Raw genomic sequence first — 9,254 nt, 5'->3', positions numbered from 1 at the left:
GCCTCCTTTAGGAAAAGACTTAAATGTTAAATGTTAAATGTCGTATACTTGTAAAGCGCACAGCTGCCCCAGCAAAGGGGCGTCCCGGCGCTGTATACCGCTGGGGAACCCGTCCTGGCTTTCCCTGGGGGATGGTCCCTACTGGGAATCCCCAAGGTGGAGCCAGGCATCCCCGGCGTTGATGGGGCCATTGTGGAGATTAGGCAAGCTAATGCCCAGAGTTGCCGAGTGGAACCCCAGGTTAGAGTAGGCACCGAGGCAGAGAATTGTCGAGTCCGCTGACCCTGGTCCACGACCCTGCCGCATCGGGAATTGAACCCTGGTCCTGGGCCGACTTCTGCTCCCGGGTCTGCCGCCTCTAACCAGTGAGCCACACCACTTAAGACATGGCTCTTCCCGTAGGACTGAGTGTTGATTGTCTTAACCTCTGAATCGCCCAAGCGTTGAGAGTCAAGTCAAGTCAAGTCAATAAATTTATATAGCGCGCTACATACCCAGAGGGTCTCAAGGCGCTTGAAGAAGGGTGGGGAATTACTTGTCGAATATCCACGTTTTGAGTTGCTTTCTGAATGCTAGGTGGTTCTGAGTAAGGCGAAGGTGAGTGGGAAGAGAGTTCCAGGTTTTAGCTGCCAGGTAGGAGAAGGATCTACCTCCCATGGTGGTTTTGTTGATGCGAGGTACAGTGGCAAGGGCTTGGTTGGAGGATCGTAGCTGGCGGGAGGGGGTGTAGAAGGACAGTCGTGTGTTGAGGCATTCGGGTCCGATTTCGTAGAGTGCTTTGTGTGCGTGGGTCAGGAGCCGGAAAGTAATCCTCTTATTGACGGGGAGCCAGTGGAGGTTTTTCAGGTGACCAGAGATGTGTTCTTTACGTGGGATGTCTAATATGAGCCTGGCTGAGGCGTTCTGGATGCGTTGGAGTTTTTTCTGGAGTTTTGCGGTGGTACCGGCGTAGAGGGTGTTTCCGTAGTCCAGTCGGCTCGTGACCAGAGCGTGGGTGACCAAGGGTAGTCAGGCGCTTTACAAATCCCATAAACATAAACAAAACATCTGAGCAAGTGTGCCCGTGTGTTCATTGTGTCAGCATGATGGGCACGGACCCTGCAACTTCACAGTGTGCTGTCTTCTGTGGACGTTGCCATGTCACCTCAGCATTGGCAGTGACCCTTGACATGTAGCCCCACACCTGCCCCGCTGCATGCACAGGCTGCGTGTGTTGGTTCGGCGTGGTGGCAGTGCATGGTTCAGACATGTGCCTGGTGCATGAGGTATGGTAAGTGTGTCTTTGTTTTGGGGTATTGTTGCCACCAGGGCCACAGTACACGATGTTGCAATGTGGCATCTACCAGGAGGGCGGGCCCGCCGGTACGGGGACATGTAAGAGCGCGAGGACGCCTGGGTTCTTGGCACTTGCATGCCAGGTGTCATGTGTATCAGTCTTGCAGATGCATTAGTCTGTTGCCTGGCCTCATTCGCAGCGCGATCCCAGTCAGCTATGTGCTGAACACCTGTGTCCGACCTGTGCGGACCATTGTCCTACACCCAAGTGAGCGCACACCTTCGAAGGCCAATGTTATTTTTGGCATGGCACTGGACATGCACCGACGGACATTGGAATGGTGTCCAATAGGAGTGCATGAGATGCAACTGTGCATCGCACACAAGTGTGGTTGCCCGTGGCAGGGAGGTGCAGCTGTGTGGCAACGTGACACAGAGAGTCCGCTCATGTGCATCGTGCTGGGCATGTCACCCATAAATCCAAGGGTCCCAGATGTCCCACCACACCCACGACCGGCCTCTGTATGTCTCCGGTATGAATGCAGCTGTTGAAGTTATTGTAGGGTTGAAAGGTCTTTTGTCTGTACTATCAGTCGGTAGCACATCTGCAGCTCCAAACAGGAACTTGCATGTGCCTAGCACCCCCTGACAGATAAAATAGCATTTGTTTGCGACTCAAACACTATGCACTGTCCGACGTGAGACCAACGTGTACACATCCCACACACAGTAGTCCTTGGTCGTAGTTGGCGTGCGTGAAATGGCATTCACACATACTCCCACCCCAACCAAGGCCTGCACCCATTGCACATACACACTGCTCATTGCACCGAGCTGTGCCATTTCATCCACCGGACTGTCTCAGGGCAAGCGAGTGCCGCTTCAAGCAGAGCCAGAGACGCAATGGCAGACCATCCTGGACACATGCTCGACTCCAGTCACGTGGAGTTGCACCATGCACATCTGCTGCATGTACTGGGGGCACTGCTGTTGGCAGTGCTGCATAACAGTTACCGGCTGAGCTGCTGCCTTGTGCATGTCACCTGCGTGCAGCCTGTGTTGCATTGTCGCTCATGCATATTCAAGTGGCCTATGGATGACTGAATCTCCAACGTAATGATAGTTGACCTGGATTACTAGGTGTGTGTGCGCCCCCTGTAGGCCCACGACCAAGAGTGTCACCAGGATGACCGCTTATGGCATGCATGGATGTTTGGCATGCAGACTGAAATCTGGACCTGGGAGATTGCACGAGTTGTAGTGTGCAGTGAGCACATTGAGCCACTACCCGATTGGGCTTTGGTGCACAATGGGTCCAGTAGTTGGAGTCAGCACATCTGTCCGGGTCAGCAGATGGATTATGTCGCGACTTGTCAGATGTGGTGGAGGATGATCGCTCATTTGAAATGTTGGCCTACGCAGCTGCAGTTGCGTTCATGGATGAGTGACAAGGTACCTGCAGCCACAACTGGATGTGAGCTATTGCACGTGTCCCGACACATGGTTGCATGTTGTGGGTATAGTCACATGTCCCAAGATGACAGTGGACATGGCTTCATTGGCCAGGATTCATGTTCCAGGCGCGGACAACCAACACGGGTTGGCACTGACTTGTGTTGGTGAGTTACTCCCCTGGGGTGGACATGGGCGCTTTCCTATGTTCCTCATTCTGACAAGCGGCAAATCCCCCCTCCCTAGTTTCTCCTCTGCACAACAATGCGAAGATCTTGCTATGTTCTTTGTCCACAAGGTACAGAAAATCTATACTTCTTTTCCTCAGCACTCCCCCAGCCCTTCCAAAAACCCTACTCCTCCCCCCAACTATACTACCCTGACTCACTTTCCGGAAATTTCCATTGACAATCTCACCAAACTATGCCGGAAAGTTAAATCTGGTTCGCCGGCAGACCCCATGCGCCCGGCTCAATTTTTAGAGTCACTCAACTTTTTTCTACCTTCACTTACCTCTATTCTGAACCTCTCCTTCACCTCAGCGAGTGTACCATCTGCCTGGAAGCAAGCGTGGGTTTCACCCATTATCAAGAAACCCACCTTAGATCCATCTAAACCGGAGAATTTCCGACCAATCTCCCTGCTCCCATGGCTGTCCAGACTTGCTGAAGCACATGTGAACAATGCTCTATCCCAGCACATGGTCAAAAATATCATCCTGGACCCATCTCAAAATGGGTTCAGACCAGGCCATAGCACTGAGTCTGCTCTCCTGGCCACCACAGAGCACCTCCGAACGATTTTAGATGCCGGTCAAAGTGCTGCGCTGATTCTTCTTGATCTCAGCGCGGCCTTTGATACGGTATCCCATGACATCCTTCTAAATCGTCTGGAGACATTTGGAGTATCTGGCCACGCATTGGAGTGGTTCCGATCTTTCCTCAAAGACAGATCCTTTCGGGTCTCAGCACCCCCCTTTCTATCTAAACCCCATCCCATTGCACAGGGAGTTCCGCAGGGCTCTGCGTTGAGCCCATCCCTTTTTAATCTTTACGTGCAACCTCTAGCAGCAGTGGCCAAAGAATGGGGCCTGACATTGGTGTCGTACGCCGACGACACACAACTGGCCATCGCTCTTACAGAAGGCCCTTCCATCGCCTCCTCCAGCTTTAAAAACGGTCTCTCCGCAGTAGCCCAATGGATGACAGACAACTGCTTACAGCTCAATGCTGGTAAAACAAAAGTGCTACTCCTTGGCAAAAACACCAGCCTCTGGAATGAGCACTGGTGGCCGTCCACCCTAGGCACCATCCCACCTCCCAAATCCCTAGTTAAAAATCTAGGAGTTTGGATGGATGCCTCACTCAACTTTCAGGCCCACACCAAAAAAGTTGCTGGCACCTGTATCGGCCTGCTGAGGAGTCTCAGCCACATACTAGGCTTCTTTAACGCCAAGACTTGCCAATTTATTATTCAGGCTACCATCCTCTTGCGTCTTGACTACGCCAATGTACTCCTCCTTGGCGCCAACAAAGGAGAGATATCACGACTCCAACGCATGCAAAACTCTGCGGCTAGAATGCTAGTCGGCCTCCCCCGCAGATGTTCAGCCAGAACAACCATCCAAAAACTACACTGGCTACCTGTTGACTCCAGAATTAAATTCAAGACCCTCATTATGACCTTTAAAATCATCAAACTGGATACCCCTCCTCTGCTTCGACCACTCCTCACCCCCTACGCCCCGTCACGTAACCTGCGATCCTCCAACCAAAACCTCCTGTGCGTTCCGTGCATTAAACTCTGCCGCATGGGCGGCCGCTCCTTTAGGGTCCTTGGAGCCAAACTATGGAACAGTCTGCCGCAATACATCCGCTCCATAGAAAGTCTTCCGGCGTTCCGGAAAGCAATTAAGACGCATCTATTCCCTCTTCCCTAATTCCCTTTCATCTTATTTCGCTCAGGCCAGGGTTTGCGGTTTCTCTAGCGCCGGGACGCCTCATTGCTGGGGCAGCTGTTTGCGCTCTACCAAAACAATAGAATAGAATAGAATAGAATTCTGCTGCTGTTGTCTGCATATCGTGGCACTTCTCTTAATGTAGAGTAGTTTGTTTGTTTGTTTATTTTATTGTTCAGTTAGTTAAAACCATAACAAAATTCCAAATTCTAATTTTAAAAAGTCTGCGTCACATAAAAATTACATCTCTGTAAAAGCATAAAATGCTAGAAATTTATATAATTGTAAAATGTGTATCATATTATTACTGTGATTCAACATTCAGTTTGTGCCTGTCAATTTTGTAAAAATTTAATCAATTTGCAGTTCATTTGGGGGTCGTTGAAGTCTAGTCCACATATGATAGCTGACCGGCACGATCTTATGCCTCTGTCCTGAATTGCTCGCCGCAATATTGTGGTTCCTGCTGGTTGCAATGTCTTACAGTGACATATAAGATAAATCAAATCTTCTTTTCTATGACCCCAATGCCGGCAATTTTTGTTTTCTTTTAGTTTCCAGTGAGAGGCTTCCGCAAGAGTAGGGAACAGCTGGAACCTTAACGTTATTAATTTCCTCTTTATCTAGATGGAATAAGTAGAGTCCAGATAGGCTGGTTGTTTCAAGGTTTCATAGGTGTTGATCAGTGTCCACAAGTGACTTCTTGTGCGAAAAAGATCTTTATAGGTCAGTAATGAGTGGAACCTTGCAGCTTTATTTATTATTAATTTGAATGCTTGGTAAGGCATTTGTTTACTCCACAGCTCCCTTGTGCTTGTGATCTTTAAGGAGTGTTCAAGAAATTTGTGTGCAGGCGAATATTTATCTTGATCCATTTCCTGCCGTAGGGATTCATTAAGGCTGTTTTTTTCTACATTTTGTTTTATTTGATACCATACTTTAATGTATGAGTAGAACCTACCCAATGTTCTGTTCATTAGCCTGAACTCCAAGCGCATCTGAGCTGGTGAGGCAGTTTTTGTAAAAGCGCGCTATTAGACTGTTTAGGGTTTCTGGGTCGTTTCCATGCATTGAAGCGCTTGCGTATGATAATGTTGGCAGAGCTTTGGCTGACATTATCGTTAGTAATAGTTTCAAGGACGGACCCTCCAACTTCTTTGCCAGGGTTTTGAGGGCGAATGTTAGGCCCCCTTCTCATTGTTTCGTGTACTTTTGGTGATCATGAAACGAAAGTTTATCGTCAATGAAAAATCCCAGATATTTATTACATGATACTTTCTTCAGCGGGTTTACCTTTAGTCTAATTCGTTGAGTCATAGCTGTCCGATTTGTCATAAACATCGTTTTGGTTTTTGAGAGATTTAATTCCAGGTTGTTTGCCAACAGAAAATCGTAGAGTTCATTTAATAGCCTTATCAGACCTACCTTAGTCAGGCTTAAGAGATCAATATCATCTGCGTAGGCCAGGTGCGATATTAAAAGTTTTTATAATTTAGGTGGGTGTGAGTTAATTCCATCTAGTTTTCTTGAAAGGTCTAAAATAAATAAATTAAAAAGGTTTGGTGCTAGTACGCACCCCTGCTTTAGACCCATGTGGGTCCTCGATAGTCTGGCTCCATTTCCAAGTTTCATACGTACCCAGGTATCTCAATAAAAAAGTAGTAGACCTTTCAATATCCTTTCAGGTATACCCCAGGATTTTAATTTGGACCACAAGAGTTTCCCATCGACACTGTCGAAGACAGCTTTTAGATCGATGTAACACAGATGGAGATCTTGTTTTCTGTTTTTACATCTTTCTGCGATCAACGAAAGTGACAATATATTTGTAGGGGTTCCGATGCCCTTCCTAAATCCAGTTTGATTGATTGGTATTAGGTTACTATCACTAGACCATTCAGACAGATCTTTAAGGATTAATGAGGCAAAATATTTGGCTTCAACATTCTGTAAGGCGATTAGCCTATAATTTTTTGGACTCGATCTGTCCCCTCCTTTGTAAATGGGAGTAATGATTGATCCTTTCCAGCTTTCTGGGATTTGATTGATTAATTCTACATCAGTGTATAGTTTCCCAAGTATTGGGCTCCAGTACTCCGAATCATATTTAAAAGTAGCCTGGGGAATGCCATTTGGACCGGGAGCACCATCACTTTTGCCTTTCTTTATTATGTTTGTTATTTCTTCTGTTGAGTAGGTTACTCCAGTGATCTGCGATTGTATTCCTTTTTCACCAATGTGCTTTACAGTTGGTAAATGGAAGTTGTCCAGGTCATGTGGTTGTTCTTCTTTAAAATTTTCCCTTAGGAAATTAACCCACTCCTGCTCCTGTATATGCGATGTTGCGATATTTTGAGGTCTCAACAGGTTGTTTATTGACTTCTCTTGGCCGTACTGACTCGCACTTGTTGATAACGTTTCCTCACTTTCACTTGTCTCCAACTGTGTTGTGTCTTGATTTGTATGCCAATGTGTGTGTCACAGACTCTCTGACTCCCCGCCATATGTGCATTGCTAACCCATCAGGACTGTGTGTTTGTACTTGGCATTATCATTGTCCCTGTTTCGTGCTTTGCCAGTTGCGTATGGACTTTTACCAGCCACAGGCGGGTGCACTTGTGTCCAGTGTTTGTTTGTGCACAAGTTGGTGTTTGTACCACATTGTGTTCGATGTTGGGGTGCTCTGCTTCCTATGTGTGTGTGCTGCAGTGTGTGAAATGTTCCTTCCCCTCTGATGTGGCTCACCCTTCTTCCTTTCAGGTCGTGTTGTCTTCACTTCTGTGCTTGTTCAGTGGTGTGACATTGCCGTGTTGTGAGACTTGTGCTCCTGGTTGGTTTTGTTACTCTTGGGCATGGTTTGTCTGAATTTGTGCTGTGCTTAGGTGTTCATGTGTGCCATTGTGCCCACCTCCCCCTTACCCAAGTCCCTGCTGGTTCCTCTCCCTGTTGCCGTTGTGTCTGTTGTTTCGTGCAGTTTCCTGTCGCCGAGTCCTGCCACCGTGTCCAGACTGATGTGGTGGGCACCATTTCCTCCATGTCATCCAGTTCCTGGTGTGGCGCTGGACTCCCACCTCCAGTGTGCATTGCTGCCTTCTTGTTATTGGCATGTTTCTGCTTGTTTCTGCCTTTCGCATAATTTCTGCAGTTCTTGTTTTCTGCCATTCTCCTCCTCCGCTCTCAGGCTGCATTCATCTTGTCCAAGATGGCCTCCAATGTACAATGGGGGGGCTGCGAAACCTCATTCAGTAAAAGGTAGAATGCCGTTTGAGGTGTTAAGAGGAAGGAAACCTTCTTCAAAACGTGTACCTTGCATGTTGAGGATTAAGAAGGAAGAGAAGGGGAAGTCAGAGGCTGAGCTTCTAATGAAGAGGAATGTGGAACGGAGTCAAACTCAGGTCATTAACAGATTCAACATTATTATTATTAATATTTAAAGCTTGTAAAGTGCACAGCTACCGCCAGCGGGCGTTTCCCGGCTCTAAGACAGGCAGCAGGAGCGGGTACTCATAGAGGGCTAAGAGTTGGAAAACTGCCAGGTCTTTAAGTGGCATCGGAAAATAGATTCAGATTCAGCCATCTGCAAGGACATTGGCAGGCTGTTCCAGGCTTTGCCCGTGATCACTGCGAAAGCTCTGCCATCCATTCTGGAGCGGAGAAAACGGGGAGTCACCAAAAGGCGGAGATGGCTTGATCTGAATGAGCGGTTAGACTGAGCATGCTTAAGTCGGGCTCTAAGGTAGGTCGGTCCCTGACCCTGCATTGCTCTAAAAGCCAAAACCAGTGACTTAAACTGAATGCGCCTGGTCACTGAAAGCCAGTGAAGCTTCTTCAGGTGGGGAGAAATCGAGTGGCGGTATGGGATGTTATCGATCAACCTGGCCGCCGCGTTCTAAACAATCTGTAAGCGTTTGATCAGGTAGGCAGGAGCCCCAGTGTAGAGACAGGTGGCATAGTCCAGATGTGAGGTGATCAGGGTGTGAACAATGATATGGCAAAATTTCCGAGGGAGAAAAGGGAGAATTTTGTGAATCATGTACAATTTACCGAAACACGCTGATGAAACCTGGTAAAATTGAGATTTATAGGATAACTCGTTGTTGAACCGGAATCCGAGATTCCTGGCTGAGTCCACAGGTTACGGAGGGGGATTAACTCCAATGGCCACCATCATAGATGTGCAGGAGGGTTTTTTGATGAAAAAACAGCACCTCGGTTTTATCAGAGTTGAGCCTAAGCGTGTTTAATGCCCACCGGGTGGAGATGTTACACAAGCAGTGTCTAAAATTTGAGAAAGCTGCTTCAGAGCGATCCTTAAATGAGAACACCAATTGTGTGTTGTCAGCATAAGAAATCACTCTGACAGCACAAGATTATACCACTGCGGCCAGAGGAGGGAGATTTACATAACAAAATAGCGGGCTCAGTGCGGAGCCCTGAGGGACTCCACAGTTCAGTGGTTTCTCCTCGGACACAAATGGCTGAACGGAGACCTGTTGAGTGCGGCGATCTTGAAAGGATCTGATCCAGGCTAGAGGGGTACCCTGAATCCCGAGAATGTATAGTCTCTCAA

The sequence above is a fragment of the Lissotriton vulgaris genome, chromosome 1_1, assembly GCF_964263255.1.
Source record: "Lissotriton vulgaris chromosome 1_1, aLisVul1.2, whole genome shotgun sequence".
NCBI classification, from domain to species: Eukaryota; Metazoa; Chordata; class Amphibia; order Caudata; family Salamandridae; genus Lissotriton; species Lissotriton vulgaris.
This window is presented reverse-complemented; position numbering follows the sequence as displayed.